This window comes from Anticarsia gemmatalis, chromosome 18 (genome assembly GCF_050436995.1).
Source record: "Anticarsia gemmatalis isolate Benzon Research Colony breed Stoneville strain chromosome 18, ilAntGemm2 primary, whole genome shotgun sequence".
In the NCBI taxonomy this organism is placed as follows: domain Eukaryota; kingdom Metazoa; phylum Arthropoda; class Insecta; order Lepidoptera; family Erebidae; genus Anticarsia; species Anticarsia gemmatalis.
The window spans coordinates 5,810,635-5,831,945 of NC_134762.1; the positions used below are offsets into that span (position 1 = coordinate 5,810,635).

At 31.6% G+C, this 21,311-nt stretch overlaps 1 protein-coding gene across 5 annotated transcripts in view; it reads left to right on the forward strand.

The window, feature by feature from the left end:
• Window positions 1-21,311, forward strand: part of zye — a 46,102-nt gene that overhangs the window by 12,146 nt on the left and 12,645 nt on the right. The window lies entirely within an intron of this gene.

Sequence of the window (21,311 nt, forward strand, 5' to 3'; positions counted from 1 at the left end):
TTGTAATGACAACGTTATCGTTTAATTGCGGTGGTAATAATTGTGTTCACTTCATTATTAATTAAGACGCGGTCCCACACGATTTAATCGAAATCTTGTACCAAAGTTCCTATTTATGAAACATCGTTTACAATTTTGGGTACCGCGATAAAATTCTGTAATTTGTAAGTCTATGAGAATATGTATGTCTGAAATGTTCGTTTGTTCGGTTAACCACAAATTCTTACAAAACAAGTAACATCTAATACAAAAGTAGTGTCAATAACTTAATCCGCGACATGTGTCAGAAGCAAGGCATAACTAAGGCGGCTTAACTTTAGTCGACCCCCATTAGTCCAACAGTTACGGATGATTTCATAATATTTGACAGTTCGTTACGACCTTAATACGGTGAAAATTACAGAAAACCTTCTATACATTTACAATAACGTACACAACTATGCGTTTCACTAAGGCGTTCGTGATGTTAGTAATTGAAAGAGCCAACTATTTAGATATATTTTACTGAAATGTAATTTAGGAAACTGAAGCCCATAAAAAAACAAAAGCTACGCGATTTCACAAAATACAGCGCGGGCTTGCCCTTTTGTAATTTCATTGAAACATAAATTAATTTGTAGTTTTCACACAAAAGTCGCGTTCATTAACAATTTTATATGAATGGTGCATTATTTTGTAACACCATGATTTATTACAATAGCCTGTGATGTAACTTAAAAAAAGCTACGCAAGTTGTGTGGGGTAATTTCAATGGGTGCTTAATTATGAAGTCTAATTATATTTCTATTAAAGGTAAAATGCTTTTCACATAGGAACCATAATGTGCTCAAATTCATTATAATTTAATTTATGAAGCAGTAACAAGCCTATTCATGCTTACAAATTCACAATATCATAATAGACACATAAACCGTAAAACGTTAAATATCAATCCTATTAGGCATGAAGAAACATTTAATTAACAAGTCTTTAAAAGCGATCACTTGAAGAGTTCGACCATTACTTCAGCGTTTAATTTAACAGTAATGTGTTGATGGATGGATTGTGCTGTCAGCGCATCATTGTTCAAGGAGTTAATAGTCGAAATATAGCCCAAGGATACCACGTCTAAACATATTCGTGTCTTATAAAAAATCGTAGACACAATACAAAACCATTATAACCTACGTATTTAATATGCAGCATTCAATATAGATTCTTCGTAAAGCAATAAACCGTGTACAATACTACCATTAGACAGATTGTCGGTCCCAAAGTGGCATGTCTCGAGGCGAAGCTAAAAACAGTTATTTCAAGTATTGCAAATTTCATAGCAGCGGCATGCGGTCACAATGCTCATTGTTAATAACAATAACTTTACGAACATAAGAATTTTACGCAACTGTACGTGCCTAGACTTAGAGATAATAAGGATGACGACTAGGACTGTTATCATTAATTTTCAATGGTTTACTTTCTTATGTAAAACATCTCACTTTTCTTTCATGGTGTTCCGTAACATGGCTTTTCAAAAATCGTTGCAATTCATGATATCTATTTATCCACGAATTGATATATTGCTATAAATATTATTCAAGATAAATATATACTTGTCAGAGACAAGTATCAAAAAGTTATGTTACGTTATTTAAATAATCGATATTATTTTAAAACCTAAATCTAACTCCGTGATCAAAACATAAGATGAGTATAAAATGCTAATAATATTGTCCACTTAACGAGAATCTTAATTCCACAGAACATGTACCAGGCGTTACACCTTATTAACCTTTAAAATAACTACAAATTTTCAATTTCCTGTATATTTTGAATAAATAAATAGGCATATGTCCCAATATTTACATGAATAAATGCGAAATAATTAAGTACTTAATACATTCCCATGTTTTTCATAATTAATATGTTAAGAATTTAGTTAGCGAAATCTATTTTTAAGACGGTTAATACTTATAAATATGATGCAAAATCGTACCAAACTAATTTATTTTTCTAAAACGCTATTGTAACTACTCGTGACGTAAGTCATTGAAAACTACTACTTTAATTGTTTAAGATGGAACTCAAATTGATATCAATTAACTGCGTACTATGAGTGTAAAGGCAAGGTTATACACACATATCATAACGAATTGAACCGTTCCATTGTGGTATTACATTCATGATATGGGCGTTTTTACATAACCACGGCACGATCTCAATGCGGGTTTACTTATGCACAGTTCTGCACGGGAATAATGATTGATTAGGAGACTTTGATTCGAATAAGAAGAGACAGCGAAGCTTTATTATTATACTAGTGGTAAGCCTTATGCAGAAACTTGTACATTTAGGGGTCATAAAAGACCCCTCCATTTATAATATCGTGGGTGATATCGATATATGAGATACAGTAACCACATACATATATCAGCGAAAAAAGCATTTCTACTGCAAAACATAATAATTAATGTATAACGCGTGATTTTGCGCGAAACCATGTATTATTAGATTGTTTTAACCACCGAGGAAAGGCCAATTTAGAAGTCTTTGTTGATTAAATAGCAAAAATGTAGGTTTATAGATTCACACGAAGTTTGCATGATAATCGTAGCGAATCGATAATTTTGTATGAAACCTTCACCAACATTTTATCTTATACTTTTATGTTCTACAACACGTTTTCCAAATAATACTAAAAAGTTGCAACATAATGAACTACATAAGTCATAAATTTGGCAATAAAACGCATTTTTTTAAATTTACCTTTTATACTAATACTACAACAAACAAGAAATATTGTCAAAAAAGAACACGTTGCAAGGAATTATATTTATAAGCTATTTAAATATACAGAACACTGGCAATAAATGCGTTTATTAAAATTTTATGCCGATTAAACTTAAGTGTTATTTTTTTATAATACAATATTCAAATGACTCACAAATATATAATAATACATAATTCAAAGCTTTATGTCTTTAAATTATGTTGCATAGACCAAAATAAACTTGATCTATTTTTATTTAATTAAAAAGCAATATATTATAATATTCAGTGTCGTGTAGTAAAACGTGAGTGAATTAGTTTTGTTACGATGCGACCTCTCTTTAAGCAAAGAATAAGAATATGTTAGAATATAAAAAAGCATGACGTTACCTACCTGAAAGCTCGTCATTTGTGCTTTTGACTGACGCCTTTTGACTTGGCAAACTCTTCTTTGAAGTCCGAGTTTCTGTGAAAAAATAATTAGAATATGTATTATTGTGAAGTTTTCTCGGAGTTTATATAATATAAGATATACATAAACACGTTAAAAGCAAACTCATTGTGTTCCTTAATAAAATATAATGTCACGTTTAACACTTACATCAAATCACAAACCTCAAAAGAGACTCATAAAAGACTCGAATAGATTTATGGATAATTTTGTAAGAGCAATAAACCTGTTGGCAAATGTGGAAACACTGTTTTTGTTTTAGAAGCAACGACCTCACCTCATCTTCTGTGACCCTTTACTACAATAGGCACACACTTATCTTAAAATATTTTGAAACGCATGAATAGAGTGTAGATACCACGTTCCGATAAAATAGGTGGAATGTTACGTATTAGATAGTCTCACAGTAAAGGTAAAAAAAAACAAATGTTCACTTAGTTAACACATAAGGTTTCAAATATTCAACGTATTTTTGACGTAATTGTATACTATATTTCGTATAGTGAGAGTGTTTGTGGAGCCTTAAATAATTTGCATACAACTTAGGAACGTTGATGCAATTGTATGTTAAACGCAGTACATTACTGTATTGTTAGGATCATGACCAACTTTGTAAGTATCAAATAGATTGAATGACATGTCAGTCACCCTTATAACACAAGTACAGAGTGATGTCCGGCTTCTGACATTTTACACAATATTTACATAAATTAATTTGTTTAACGCATCAGTAAGGGGTCATTTCGCAACCACGAGCACTAGACACTATTGCAAAATTCATCTGTATTGGCTCTTAGCGATAGCAAATAAAACGTGTAAACACTTGAACTCACAGCAAACTGCTACTGATGACGACAGGCGTGGGATTACGCGGAATTAGTTCTACTCAGTAAACTAATTAATTATTGTTATCACATATTAGCACATATTTGAGAAACCTTTACCACCATCAAATTAAAAATATTTCCTTATGCCTGCTACAAGGTAGTATGCTGGACATACAATAGTTCAGTAGTTAACAAACTATTCAATTTTATCGATACAAAATCACATTATTTATTTTAGCTTATTTAGTTATTTAACAAACAGAAATGCGTTAAAGCTGTAAATCAATAAAAACATGCCTCTACTCACACTACATGTTTCAAAATCCGAAAGCCGTAAATCATTAAATTTATATTAAAGTATTTACAAACACGCTATAATATAAGAGGAACCTTTCACTATTGGGTAAACTGATATTTACAGAAGAATAGTAAATAGATGGTCCAGTAATGTGAAATGTTTTACCAATAAACACTTGTCAGTAGTACCTATACAATACATACTATTATGCATTTTATTATAATATGATGTTTGGCTAAAATTAAGTATAGCATACGTATGATACTTAATTAAATGTCAAAGCATTTTAAATACCATAAAAACAAAACTAATAGACGATAAATTAAATAGGTATATGTACATATTTGTTTTATTTTGTGATCGCGATTTCTGTAAATGATTCTAATAATAAAACAGCAGAGATCAAAGTTGAAATTATTTTCTTTCACGATACGTATATAATATTCACTATTTGATAAAACTAAGTCACATAATGGATAGATGTTTATATTTATTTATGTCCATCATCACGGTCACGGCGCGTCAACTTTTGAATAATTACCAAAAATGTCAGCTTGTCACTTTATCTCTTTGACCTTTCAAACATTAGAACATTAACATGTCCATATCCGCTAATCTTTGCGGGTCAGAGATAAAAAATACAACCCTGACTTAGAGATGAGCCGGCTGTCATCACACCAAAAAAAGCGCTAACTGCACTAAAATAATAATCATTGTCCATGGTCAAGAAGATCCGCAACCCAAGGCCAACCTGATCCACCACTTGGTCTAAGAAGGCAAAAAAACTGAAGCTAGCAAATCTACGTTTAGAATACGTTATAAGGTACACTACACGCCCAATCCAGTGTAAATATGGAAACTCCCATGACGTAGCTATTCGCTAGACGAGGCACTTAATGATTGACTGATTAACACTAATTATACATATGAATCAAAATTAATGTAAATCACAACATTGCGATATTTTAAGATGAATAGCCGAAAAGCCTATAAATTCGAAACATAATATTAATGAAGATAATCAAAACCGTTTATTCGTATTCAATGCCAACTGTCATAACCCTTGACTCCATGGAGCATATTTATAAAAAAAAACATAATACGTTGTTGATTACATTACAAGTGCATTAAAATTAATTACATTTAATCATAACTTATTTTTTTGTAGCACCTTACATATAATATGGTTAATAACATTTTGTTGAGATACCAATAATTCCAGTATAAATTACAAAAAAATAATTCAATTTAGGCATGCAGCCTTGACATGCGGCTCTTAAGGTTTAAGTTATAAAGGTGATTGTAATAAAAACTTCAAGTTGTAATTTATTGTTACTGCGAAATATCTCATGTCAAAGATGATTGGATACTGACGAGTTCCGAAAACCGATTTTTTTCTAGTAGTGTGCGATTACAACTTTCCGTATAAAAAAAACATTTGTTCATTCAACTTCAACCTATTGACAGGCTAATTTGTTATTGTTGTGAAATGTCTTTTGTAAAGTTTTGGAATTAACAACACATTAAATTTGCATAATATTGCGTAGATAGTAGAGAATTTGTATAATGAACTTAAAAACAATACTTGTATTGCCACTCTATAGATACCGATCGCACCTGCCTATTGACCTTCTACTATTTTCTTGAACTTTCGTAACCCAACAAGTTGACAAGCTTTTATAAAATTAAATAATACTTATGAATCGCGATTGCGTCAAGACGATAAATCTTTTGAGATGCTGAAAATTAAAATACTTTTGCTGAAGCTTCCGGCTTAATGTATTGCTAATTTATAAGCATGCAATAGTTCACTTTTATTGAACGTCGTGAGTAGGTCAAAAAATGCAAGTCTTGCGCATCCAAGTGATATAAATAAAAATTTGTAATATTTTTGTGAATTACCATATATGACGAAACAACATTCGGTGAAAAAATACATTGCATATCAAAAGAGCTTTGCAAATATATAAGACTTACCTAAACTCTAAAGTTCATGCTGCTTAAATATTATACTAGGAACTTGCATGAGCTTAGAACGCATAGAGCTTTCTTCACGATAATATCTAGTATTAGGGAAAAAAGTGAAATCACCGCGGAAACGATACACGAACCGATTGGACGCATCGACACGTCCGGAGATGAGCAGATCTGAAACGGTCGATCACGACAGAGAAAGTATACGACTTGTGGGAAATACGATCGTACGGCGACATCCTATTGTTTGACGGTTACATGTTGTTGCAAAATGGTTATTGGTTTGTATTGTTGGTCTATTCATTCTAGGGTTATTCGAGTTCGAGCATATGAAAAGAAGTTGAGAAATATATCAAAACTTAAATATGGCAGATATGTCATAATGTTGATATCTATCGATAGCGTTTAATTCTTTACTAACATACAAAAAAATACATGTTGTAGTACAAAGCAAATAGCCGTCAGAAATTTGGAAACAAAACACATTCGCGGACGATTTAAATAAATTACAATCGGCTATAAGAATCCTCAGCCATACAATCATTGGTTCATTTACATTCGACATAGTAACATTACGTTCACTACTGAAAGGGCATCCTAGTGTACCAGAGAGGTGGACTGAATACATCCTTTGATTTAAACGATAACCTTAATGGCCATGTGATATTTTCTAAGGTTTATCTAGACTATTGATTTAAAAAGTTATCTCACGAACCAAAGTAGTTTCCTACACTATTATCTCAACTTTTGTTGCTCCAAACATGAGTAGTTTATGATCGTAGCTCCATAATATAACATGTACTACTTATTATAATCGGGTTCACACATCTAATTAGCGTGTATTCCCACATGCTGTCAGTACATTTTCATTGCAATATACATTTGCATACACACAATTTTACGAAATGTACACACTTTATACACATACAAATCATTTACGTGAGAATTAGTAATTCACTAATCGTTTGCGAATACATATTGTACAATGTACATGCATGCCTCATTTATGAATATTGAGCGCGAAAATTATGTAAATGAAATGTTTTTATACCCAATTTGTCCATGGCGATCGATTCCATCGTATTATTTACGTGTTAATATTAATAGATATTATAATAGCGAAGATCAGATTAATTTAGTGATCATTAGTTACATTGACTATCAAAGAATTTATAATGAAATTAAAATACTGAACTCTTTCACAACCCGCTATGTTACGACAGGTTTTCCATTAAATTAACATGTAGAAAAATATTGCAGTCGGTGTTTTTTTACTTCATCTTATTATTATTTATTGATTAGACGTATAATATTCGCGTAGGTCAATGACATATGAATGTATAGATTTTTTTCTAGCGAGGAGTGTATTATGTACAATCTAAATGATGCAGAGAAACATTATGTAAATACGAACCATATGAGTACCTATCATATTCATAACTTATGCAATATATACCTATTACAAAATAATCGTTAGATCCCAGAGTATTGCTATTAACCAGTGTGTTAATAACGTACCTGTCATGTTTTAATTATTAACTTATGATGTTTTATATTTTATGGACATAACTGCTGAGAATTTAAAAAACTCAATGACATAACAATTTGCCTCTGCAATCAATATTTGACCGCCTTTAATGGTTATTTACAATATCGTAATTAAAGCTATATCTACACAGTTTAACAAATCATCCTCCGCCCAGCACATCGTAAATTAGTGACCTCTTGGTATTGATATTCGTGTTTACCGTTTCTGTTTCGGAGACCACGCAGAAATGTTTGATTGTTGTTATTATCATCGACCTCAGCCAAGTGACAACACCTCTAATTTGTTACTAAGCTTCGTGTCGCAGTCGTTGCTGACAAATATACAATAGTCACCGTGGATGGTGCAAGTGATAATGTTTTGAATAGCCAAGAAACTACGTAACACTAGTCACCGATATAATCGTACAAACAGAGATGTCCCACAGCACGTTGTAATCGCACCTAGCAAGAATACTAGATAATTACATAACATTTGATGAATGAAGCGTACAATAGGGAGTAATGTTCAGCTCAATTGAACAATGTCGTATTACCTTATATGAATTGAGCTTTCCATTTTGACATTTTGATCAAATACGCAACATACAATCTTCATTATGCTACTCGATAGATGATCAGATTAAGGAGTGGTTCGTCCATTGTCTCCATATGTCAATACAATGAACTCATAAATAATTTTTCGTAGAATCTTGCAATACAATCAGTAGTTGATTGATAATTGCTCACAACAGGCAAACTGATTAATCGAGCTATCATCGTGTTCCAGATTTTTGTATGGCATTTTTATTACAAAACGCATCTTAGGTGTTTCAAAACCTTGATAACTGCAATGTCTCGAAAGTTCAAAGTACTATTGTTTTCAATAAAACCACTTCCATTTTACTATTAATTACGGGTATAAAGCTTCACTCTTATTGTTTCCGATTACTCATGACACTCTTTGTAGAAAAATGTGTAAAATAACACGAGACAAACATACTAATAAACAAATGTTTTTTATCTTCTCTGTATAAACAACCTTTAGTACAAGTGCACTTTAGTAAACCTATATACATCAACCACGAAACGTATTAATTTCAGTCGTAGAACCGAAAAGGTTAACCAGATTATCAGTTAAAATAAACGGGGTTGTTAAAATAGATAAACAGGGTACTTGATCATCATCTTAGACAAGAATACACTCACAGAACAATAGCGCGATGTTCTGTACTCGGTATAATCGAGAATTTGACGTATTCAGAATATACTACATTTATTTTTCTACGGGCCCGCTAGAGTCTTCATACAAAGTTTTTCATAGAGAGAGTTTTCATACAAAATTAATTTATTCATAGCTAGCCAGTTGTCGATAGTAGTAGAGAATCACTAAAGAACGGTTTTGCAATATAATATTTTCACGTTTTAATACTGAAACTATATATTCAAAGCTTCACTTGAGAACCAAAGTAATTATCATAAGTTTCCTAAAAGTCATCTGTCCACAGTTGTAATGGCAAATCAGGAGAAATAAATGTTATCATTAACCTAACAAGTTACACAATTAGTAGTGTATTTACTTCTAGTAATTGAATATAACAAATAACAGTTCTGTAGAAGGAATCGAGCGTCAATGCAAATCAATTGAAGCTATTAAAAGTTAATAGCGACATTACTTTATACTTAGAAAACCTTCATTTGTCTTAAAGTGCTATAAAATCTGTTGTAAACTTTTATAACAAAGAACCTTTGTAATAATTAAACTTACGACATTTGCAGATGATATCTACTACGTTAATAATAATTTGTTAAGCTGTTGATTCTACCAATAACATTATCGAATCAATTGTACATTAAGATTGTAACATCAGCACGCGAATACATTATCATAATCCAATCAAACACAACTTAATGTTCGAAAACGTTTGTATTCTATGGCCCGGAAACGTGATCAAAATTACACCGGAACAATACAAGATTACGACAACGATTGCTAAAATAATGATAATGAAATCGTGGATAAACCACAGTGTATGTAGAGAGTTAAGTTACTAGTAAGTATTTGTAATAAGCTATACCGTCATATATACGCCGTATTTGCAGAAAATCTAAAATATCTTTAACATTAAGTAATTTCAGTGTCTGTAACACTACAAATATCATTACAAAATCTTAATAACCGTATTGTATTCTGTCGTCAAGCGAAACCTTATTATAGCCGATAAAGAGTCAGTAAATAAAAACTGCAAATGTGAAATTTTAAACGATTGAACTAATATTATATCTGTGTCCATCATAAAAAAAAACGTAACAACACTTATAACATGTAAAAATAACTGTTTATCTTGCAACTCAATAGGGAATAAATCCAAGATTTTATCAGCATTGTGTATTACTCTATTTTATAACAGATAAAATTTGCAAAATGACAGTTATTATATATTGAGAGTCAATATATCTATGTTATGTATGTCGCTAATACACTGCACAAATGTTGACTGTGACTAATCTCAGTACAGTGGACGTTCATCTGTACGTTGCATCGTGATTCATCTCGACCTCTGTGATGGCATTTACAGTTTTTTATTGGTAAACCAATGAGCGGTCCATTTAAATAACTTAACATTTGGCTTTGCAATGTTCCTTATGTGGTAACGTTTATTATTTGTAGCCGTTAACTTCGCGATGAGTGTGGGAATTACACTTTAGACAAATTATTACAACGATGACACGATTTGCGAAACGACTGAGCGTTAATTCATCAATATAAAAGCTTTATAGTGTGGCCATGACGTTATGATAAACACTTAATAAATACTGCAGTTTTACTGTTTATTCTCAGTACCAAAATCAATTACGGTTTACGATCGTTATTATACGTTAAGGAATTTTGATTCATAGAGTGGAAAAAAAATTAAGTCTAAAGATGAAATAGAGAAACTTCAAACCGTGTTCAAAATAATATAAGACATAACTGAAAAATAATAAAAATTATACATTAATAATACATATCACAATGTCACATGTGAATATTATAGTATTGCTAATTAATTCAAATGAAAGTCACGAAATGTAATCAAACGAGTTTAATAAAAAAACCTGAACCGAGTTTAATATTTGTGTGCCATTTGCCCCGGACTTATCAACCGCATAATAAATTTAAATAATTATGTAACTTAATCAGAAATGTCAAGGCCAATGAACTGGAAGAACCGAGGATTACAAGAGAATCACACATTATTGTATTCATTATAATAACAGTTACGTTAGTACATCATCCTTATTCAACAGTTGAAGGGTCAAGTCAAATATTTATTCAAATTAATGTGCGAAAAAAAATATGATATCATGCTGACTTTTTATTATTATTTAAATTCATTGAATTTTGATGATAGTAAACCTGTAGATTAGCTTTATAACCACAATACCAGGAAGTATAGGCATTTAAAATTATTCAGGTCTTGAATATTACACAAATCAAGCCTATAAAAAAATACTTTAACTATAATCGTCATAAAAGTTAGGAGTTCATAAAATTAGTAGCTTTAAATAATGAATCCGCGCCTTCGCCTGACAAAACCACTATCCAAGACAATTATAAGTCTGACATATTGCCTTTCACATTATTCAATGATGTTGTATGTTACGTTACACCAAGAGTTCACTTCAAGGCACGCCGCGAAACAGATTATCTACCATGAAGCATGAACTATGCTCTTTACATAGTTTACCACAAATATCATGGCATCATAAGATGGATTTTGTATAATAAATAAACTTAATCGGCCATTACGAATTAATTAACTATACAGATACACTATTTAGGTATTTCAATTTATTTATTTAAGTGCAGCTCTTCCTAATGGCAAAATTATTCAGGAATAAAACGTGCATTGACCAACCGGATAAAAAATAGGCGTATTATTAGCAATAATTAAAATGCAAATGGAAAATAATTTACATATTATAATATATTTTGTAAAGGATGACATCAACACCATAATATTAGACAAAAACGCATCTTAATGAATGCCTACAATATTAAAATAAAAACATACTAAAACTAAAAATCCCAATGTCGACACGTGAATGGAATCTTTAAAATAACAAAGAACTAAGATGAACTGGTTATTATAGTCATGTTATACTATTTTCGCTAATAAAACTTAATACGTTTCCAAGAAAAAAATATTCAGATTTTTTATGCCTATGCTATACCACAGAATAATAAGTAGCTATAGTAACAATTAACGGGGGTTTATAAAAACAAGAAATTGGTTGCCTCTTATTTAACATTATGAAATTCTAATCAAATAACATGTTCGTAGATATGTTAATATTTTAAAACACAATTGGTTTTGATCAATCAACTAACGCGGAAACCGCAAACGATCCATCCATTAATACGGAAAAGGTATTATACCTTTAGAAATACTACCTAATAAATATCTACTACTACAACTTAAAATATTATGATGTACCTATCAAACATGAATCTAGGATTTTTATCATAAATACTTTTTATGGCAAAATTTGAATAATATTTTATTTGCTTCTAATTGTGAAAAGTGAGTGCGAGATTATGCTTCATGCTTGTAATGTCATAAGTTAAACATTAGGCGATACAGGACTGTTCAAAAACATACATACGTCATTAAAATACAATAAAAGACCTTAAAACAATACAAACTAAATAATCTTGATAAAACCACACACCACCACAATCATGCACGTGTCTGGTAGTCAACTTTTTTGCCAGTATGGTTTCCATGCAGACAAGATATTAAAATTTGATAATACTTTTTTTAGCTTTATGGCGCGATAGCCAAAAGGTCGTCAGACTTTTTAATTTATTTACATATTTTAAATAACCTGTCATTAACTTAAGACGATACAATATCCCATGGATTTTTTATAGGTAGGTACTTCAATCATTCTCAATGATTTACGAACGACCATAAAATACGTCGAGTCTATATTGATTGTGATGACGCGTATCCGATTCTTGACCCATAAAGAAGAATTAATTATCCAAGAGCAGTACATCCGTTTGACTATATTTCGTAATTTAGATTTGTGATTTTACTTTTTAGCGAGTCTGTGAGAATCCGGTGGCACCTTCCATTGTCCAAGGCTTTATGAAATGACACCCACCAGATTGCTCAACTAAAGCCGCCATTGTTTTAACTTTACACGGCAATAAATAGACGCGCCCTTGAATATATCTACAAACATTGTAATTAAAAATCGAGCGATATTCGGGTATGGACATCAATACTGTGGGAACTACCTTTGCTCCCAACGATAAGGTTGAGTAAATTCTCACAGGGCCCCTTATCTTCAGCTCAAGACTAGCGATCAAAATATTGTACATCATTTATATGCGATGAAACCACATAACCTTTAGTTGAATGACTGACATCCATGAGCTTTATTGCTCGCTAAAGCTCCGGTGCTATCGTTATTTATAAAGGTAACGATGTAAGTAATTAGATTGCTTAACGTCTTCATGGTAAACACCCAACATAATTTTAGTACTGGGTGATTACATTTTACATAAAAGGTTAGTAAAGCCACTTTTTGTAAATGTTGTATCGTAAGATGTAATTGATGAAATAATACGAGTTCTGTGAAACTAAATTACATAGCAGTACATTTTTTATTGTAATATTTAAGGAACATGAATGATGATCGTACTGTTTGTAAAACACTCTCACAGTCGACTGAAAAAGATCGTTCCTGAGATAAACTGCAAGAATATAAAGAAACTAATTAGTGTAATTACCATTTGAACCGTATTTACGGCACTATCAGCACTAAATATGAATAGTCAGCCAATACACGACAGACAAATATGTATTAAAAGATAAAACTAATTAATGTAATCGTGAGAACAAAACACTACTTGAGCAAACCCGTCGTTTGTACGTAATTCATAGAATACGGCGTAAATATGTTACGACAAAAGGTCTCAAATATTTTGTGCATGTATGTATCTGCATAGAAAATAAATGTTAAACATATTAATCAAACGTTAATTACTTTATCTATGGTAACATATTCTTGAAGCAGTAACTTCTGTCAGTAATAATATAATTTATAACAATATATATAGATACTTAAAACATAAAGGCTCTAAAGTTTTTATCATGACAAATAATATAATACTTGGTTTCTCAACCTTCTATTGTATGTATCATATTATTATGTTGAATACACGTGCAACCAATAGATCAGTACATTCACACAAGTGAACGTATGCGTCGATTTATTGGATGATCTTTACTGTAGACCGAGCTTAATGCGCCCGCGCCATCATGTCTGACCTGACGCTTTAAAGGTTACAGCGACCGTTTCAAACCACACGCTGACACTATATCTTCACGTACTTACGAATCTTATTTTAAAATTACTTAATCCTAATAAAAATCATTGTTTCTACACTTTATGTTACGTTTGCGTGTTGCCCTTTACGCTCATCATCCATCTTCTTATGTATCTAATTCACACTTTGAAACTTAGATAGGCGTAAATTACAATTACATGATGTAGAAGTTGATCTTTTTGTAATGCTTACACCATCCAGTATTTGCCAAGTTTCAAGTTACGTGCAATTCATTAGCAACATGACACCTGACTGCGTATTACTGATAAAGTCTACAGAAGAAATTCGTGCCATGAGATTGTGGCAAAAAACAGTGAGATGCCTACGAATGTTAACGTAACAATCCAAACGCTTCCATTTTTCGATACTCTTAACAGAATTGTTCGAAAATATTATTTGGCGCAACGATTCTGAGAGTTGCTAAAGTATTTAAAGACTTATTATTATATTAGTACCGGGATATCAACGATCCTATAATGAGATGGAGTAAGATCGTTTTTTAACGATCACACTTCCGATTGGAGCATCAAGCATCGATCATGACTCAGTAAAAGACGCGTAATGTAACCAACGTTAAACATACATTACCATCAATGATTAAGTTGTAGGTGCTTTATTCAATGACATATTATTATAAATATCGTGATGTTTTGTAATAACAGCGTGATTCAATTGCTGCTTCTGTAGCTAGTGACTTAATGCCATCCGTTTCATTTTTATGTTCTTTATGAGTTTTTATAATTTTATATGGTAGTAAGGGTCTTCATGAATGTTTGTTTTAATACCAATCCTTAATTGTTATGTTTTTTGTTTCAGGTAATTAACCAACTACCGCTGCAGTTTATATTGTTGTGATACGGTATAATTAATCTTTACGGGCGTTCAGGTTCTTAAATAGTTTTATTTTATAATTATCATTATTTTTGACATTTTGTACTATAAAACTATAGGATTCAAGACAGGGTGCCTAAACTATTAAAGATTTTTAATATTCTGTAGTATCCTTCCGTCATCATGATTTGTCAACTTTTAGTTTAAGTACAGAACGTGATTTGCCAAAGTTTTAGTTATAAAAAAAAATCACTTTGTATATGTTGTATATTTTATAAATACACATGACCGCTTACTAACAGGTACATGTAGTCTTCAGCGTCTTAAATGACTTCACATTAACACACCGCAAGTCTAGTTAGTTCCTTGTTAAACATTTTACAAGATGTTTGATCATTACCCACAACGTTGCAACACGCAAATTGCCTGCGATGAATTAAGGTACAGAAACATAAGGTGTAATTAAGGGGTAGGCACAAGATTCATCACTTGACCCCATTTAAATATTGAGTAACACAATTATGAAATTCCAAACCCTTATGCATGAGGCTAAGGCATTGAAGATGCATTCTGACATATAAAATGATTCAGTGCTCAAACACGTTGTACATAATCACTGATAAACGATTGTATACGTTTAATATTTGAAAGCACCTTTTATAGCATAGTTCCAAAGATACCATTCTTATTATAAACATTCGTATCGGGAGTGCATTCTTGCTTTATATCAGTTCTATTATAAGTGTTATCGGTATTCATTTAAACCTATTTACGGCAAGCAACACTTCATTAACAAATACAATAGATAATAAGTATTAGTCTTTTGTAATTTTAATTCAATTTTCAACATGCAGCTTATAATCGCAGCCACATTAACACAATGTTGCAAACGCTACTCGTATTTTAAGAACATTTTTAATGTAGACACATTTTCTTTATATTAGCAGCCCAAGTAAGGAATATATTTACATAATACACAATACCTATGCAAATGTACTTATGTAAGCTTTTCTTACCAACTTACGTGTTCGTTTTATTTTCAAATAGTTTATCAGTCACAATAACTGCCAAAGTGCTATGGTAAAAACAACACGTATTTTCTCCAGTACATTGCTAAATTTTTAGTTGTGCTTTGAGTATTGTATTACGTAGTCTTCCATTGAAAACTAAAACAAGCACTTTTAAACATAGAAAATCGTGTCATGAATGAAACGACATTTGATAACTTTTTAATTAGCACCTAGCGGCTAATTTAATGATTTTGACACCTTTAAGTTCTTAACAGCTGATTGCAAAAATACTAAGTGTGAAGTGCACGAAGATAGATTTGTTTAATTTATGATTAACATTTCTGCGATTTCACTCCTTGATTACGGCAGATATCGATAATATGCGATCGTAAAAACAAACGGTATGATCTAAACTTTTTTCACAAGCATCATTACTATATTACATCACAAATTATTGAACGAATACGTAACCACATAAAGCACAGTAACATAAACATCGTTTATAAACATTCCACAGCAAATGAAGTGCGGAATGAAAACATTCATTCTAACAAATGCATAAATTTTATCACGGAGATGACTTTAGTACCCGGATAGTGTATATTATAAAGGTTTGATGAGGTCAGCGTAAATTGATGTATTTCCTCGTATTATGCAGCCCGTCAAAATAATGAGCACGAACCTTTATATTGACTAAGTTTATTCCCACGTAAATTTAATTTTAGAACAAAATTTAAATGTATGCAATATGCTTAGATGGTAATTAATAAAGTAATTGTTATACTGTGAACACGATTATTTACGAAACTGGTTGCCTTTGAACAACAAAAACGACAGCAGTAAAAATGGTTAAATGGCAAAGAGATTTGTAAATAGTTTGTCAAAAAACTTAATTATTTTCTAGAATTCTAACGTAACTTTACATATTACTTAAACTGTTTCTCATATTTATAGAACAATTCAAGCTTTTTGTTACATTGTCTTAAACCGCAACTTAAGTTTTGAATTTGATACAATAGATTTTAATAAACAAAAAGGAAATCTGATTGTTATGCAATGACGACATATAATAACTTATTCAATTATAAGGACAGTTTAAGGCATTAGATACAGGAATTCCAAATATCAGGCCCTTCACAACAGTTGACATTAAGCTCCCAACTTCTCGTGACGATAGCGTACATCTCTACGAAACATCTTCGGATGCTTTACAAAATATGTACTTTTAATGAAGCCTAAAAGGTTTTGAGTAAAAATATGAACAGGTAACAATGTCGGGTATACTTTCTTGAGAGCTTTTTTAAAAGTGTTAAGTGTTACATCAAAGTCTGACGATTATATATTATGTTGATCGTAATTCCGACAGAAAATACCTACTGTTCGTACCTATACTTGACTCGGGACTCGATAACAGTAGACTAAGAATACAATTGCACACAGTGATGCGAAATCTTATAAAGGAAGGCCGTATTATGAATACGTAATACCATCCAAACGCGTTTCGAACTCCACTTGTATGGGATGCGCCGATAACAATCAAATAAAGCAAAGGGCCTTGTTCAACAATTTACGAATTATGTATTGCAAGTTCTGGGCGGATCACCGATATATTGCGATGCGCATCAACCAGTCTGACCGGTCTAGGGTTGAGGGTTTACGAGACGATGAAGTCACGCCGGCCGTGACACAGATTATATTCAATAATTCGATGACATCGGTGCTTAAAACAGACGGATGGAACATAAAAAACTAATTTTATTAATGTTGTACACAAATGGGTACAAATAAAATAAACACCTCGTACCAAATGTACCTTATACCCAAATGTAATTTCGTTTATATAAATAACGCCGTTTGGTTTTTAATGCAATGACATCCATTTAACCTAAGGCTCTACAATATTGTGCAGTAAAAAAAATTTAACATTGTATCTTGCTAACACAACTAGTACTTCGAAATCATAGTTATTATACAAATTTGTTCGCATGCTTTTAAGTTCAATTTCTTACTTAGGCATTCTACTTAGCACTGTAAAATTTAATATTTAAGTCGTTTATTGCAAGCTAATGATGACTAATGCAAAAATAATCAATTTAATTATTCAATGTACATACACTTAATATTATCTAATAAATTGACTCTTTCACGGCTTCTTAATTACACGATGTACAAACGTCGATTACCTTGTGCGTGTTATAATAGCACGAGCATAAGTAGAACTCATCATTTCAAAAATAAATAAATGTGAACATTAAACAATTTTTTTTAGGCACATTCAAATGATGAGTACAAAAACATACATTACTTAAGCATTATGCCGACCCCATGAACTTTACCGAATTTACACGATGATTAGTTATAATTAAGGATTTAAACTTCAACCTTGGTGTGTATTGGTCATTGTAATAACAGAATAATTATTTTAAATCATTTTCATTTTCAACATAAGTACGTATTCAATTCTCTCAATGGTTTTATATTACAAAACTTTTGTTAACTTGCCACAAATGGTTACTCAACACGAAATTGTGATGCAGTAAGATTTTTAACGAGACGAGTGTACTAATGAAATCTATACAATATCGATTTGTTTTGTATGTTAATGTGAAAGACTAACACATAGGTTGTAAATTCAAAATAATCGTCTACATTATAGTAAATACAGGAGTAGAAGCGTAGACATATTGCTACTATGGAAGGGGATATTAAAATTTTAATAAATTAGACTATGTTGTTGAATTAACCAGTATTTTTACGAAATATACTAGGCTGTCAAGTCTTTAAATTCACAGTAAAATACAGCCTACCTCGTCGCGGAAATTTGGCGTTACGTTATCATTCATGGATAGCTGGTTTTTATAATAAATAGTATAAGATAAAGGTCACTTGGCACAGAACAAATTAGTTTTTATTGTTTGTCAGTTCTAATAAATAATACGTGACCACAACACTTAACCTTTGCGGCCTATCAAAAACAAACTTACATTATAGTCCAAAGTTATCGCCTGACATAATATATATAGATATATCTACTTCAATTGATATCCAAAGACTCTTTGTAGAAGAAAAAAAACAAATATGAGAGCTTAATAGAAAATATATTATAGTCTCACGAAACTTTTTTATAATACTTGTAAAATGTAAAATAGAGATATTTCGGCAATAAGCTTCCAAAAAACTCACAAAGAAACATTGATTAATTATCACCACCACAATTAATCACGATGGAGTGAAAAGATAGGTTACTAAAGAATTCATAGACGTGTAATCGATCACCAATGCACAGGGAACAATACAAATTAGTGTTACTTCAAACGATCCGACAAAAACATGAGAAACTCCAGGAGCCAGTATTGTTCAAGCCGATTAGTATTAATTACCAAGGCAAAAACTATAGGTATTTCCCTCGCAACCAAGTTACGGTGAGCTACAAAATGTGAAGAATCTTGTTTGTCGAAACTACACAAACGTACGAATGCGTGCGTGTGAAAGAACCTTGTAAACAATTAACAAATTATTTATTATACGAGTGTAGCAAACTTATTTGTAATTACATCACGAGACAATGTTGACCACCAACTAAGCGAATGCAATATGTTGATGTGTACATGTGTAGGCTGACTTGAACTCTGGAACACGTAATATTCTATGTCAACATTGTAATACTATATTAGAAGGATCCAGGAACTCTGATACTTATAAATCTACACTATACCTATATTTGCTATAATAGGCTACAATTACATAATAGGCTTCATAGCCGTTAATACAGGCAATTCAGACGAAGACACTTGAATACAAGTATCATAATGGCTACTTGATCACAACTCATAACCTCTTCATCTGTACTTGGATAGTCACACTATACAGTATACATATTATAATGTTCTCGAGTCCTCTTTTCTGGACTATCCAGTCAAGCATCTCCATTGATACTTACATAACATAAGGCGTGTCGAAACAGTTCAGGACCATTTAATTGGAGAAGCCTATGACGAAATAAGACGCGGAAACACATCGGGCGGGTTCACGCGGCTGACCTCACGAATCCAAGATGCAACCTTACAATTAAAGTCCTCTTCGTGAGCTGCCACTTAAACTATTAACAATATTACAATGTATTTATCAATAACAGTTGTTTGTACAAAAAAACTATAGATTGACCGGTTTAATGTCGTTCGGTGATTTAATTAATGATAAAATCCTTCACGTTTATCTCATACCAAGTTGCATAAAAGTTCCATTTGTTTATATTTTATAATTGAAAACTATTACACTATTGTTCTCGTACGTTTATGGGCCGATAACTAAAACAGTAATTAAAGTGTATCCAATTTATTGTAACTACTATTGATTCGGTACGCTCCCGAGTTTTATGAGAGTTAAAATAATGTTTAATAGAAAATCATCGCAAACATTAAAGATCAAGATAATAATAAATACTGGATACCTATTTCTAATGAGTCTGTAATTTGAAAACACGACTCCACGTGTACTTATAACGACTAACTTTGACAAGCAGAGATGAAAATTATTTCGTAATATTTCAGTTTCCAAGTAACTGTACATGTAATCATTTAGCACCATTGTGTGGCATGACCATTTGCAATATTTGTAAATAATGATAGTAAAAGCATTGAACATTTTACTATTAATATGTTAACTGTACTTTAAATATCTATATGCGCAATGACATCAATTTTTACATACGGTTGCCTTGTATAAAGATTAGATGAGCAAATATTAATGAAACTTTACGCAACGATTACTTTTATACATTTGTCAATATTTTCTAAAAAAAAGTGGCCCTGGCCATTTGTTTTAGATTTTGGATAAGCTTGGTACATAGTTAAATGTTTTTAACTTATTTAGCGTAGTAATAATAAGCGTAACGTACCTTTACGTATCCAACTAATAAGGTTGTTCGTCTAGCAACCTTGGCAGGCTCTTCTGACCTGAGCTCTCATACATTGTGAAAGTTTTTGGGTTAAAGGGTTTTTTAGTCGGCTTTAAGCATTGGGGATGCGTAAGACGAATAATAACACAATACATTTTATGTTATAACAGCACGATCACAGGCTTATTCGATTCCAAAAAAGTTAATATTAGCTACTAGCCTCGTTACCCGTACACTTTACTATTACCAAACATTTAACATGTCGTTAACCTGGTCATTGCCAAGAAATGGTGTTATTATAGGAATGATCATTTAGATTGAACATTGACTGGGTTTAAGGAATTTTATTTGACAGACGTGGGAACATGA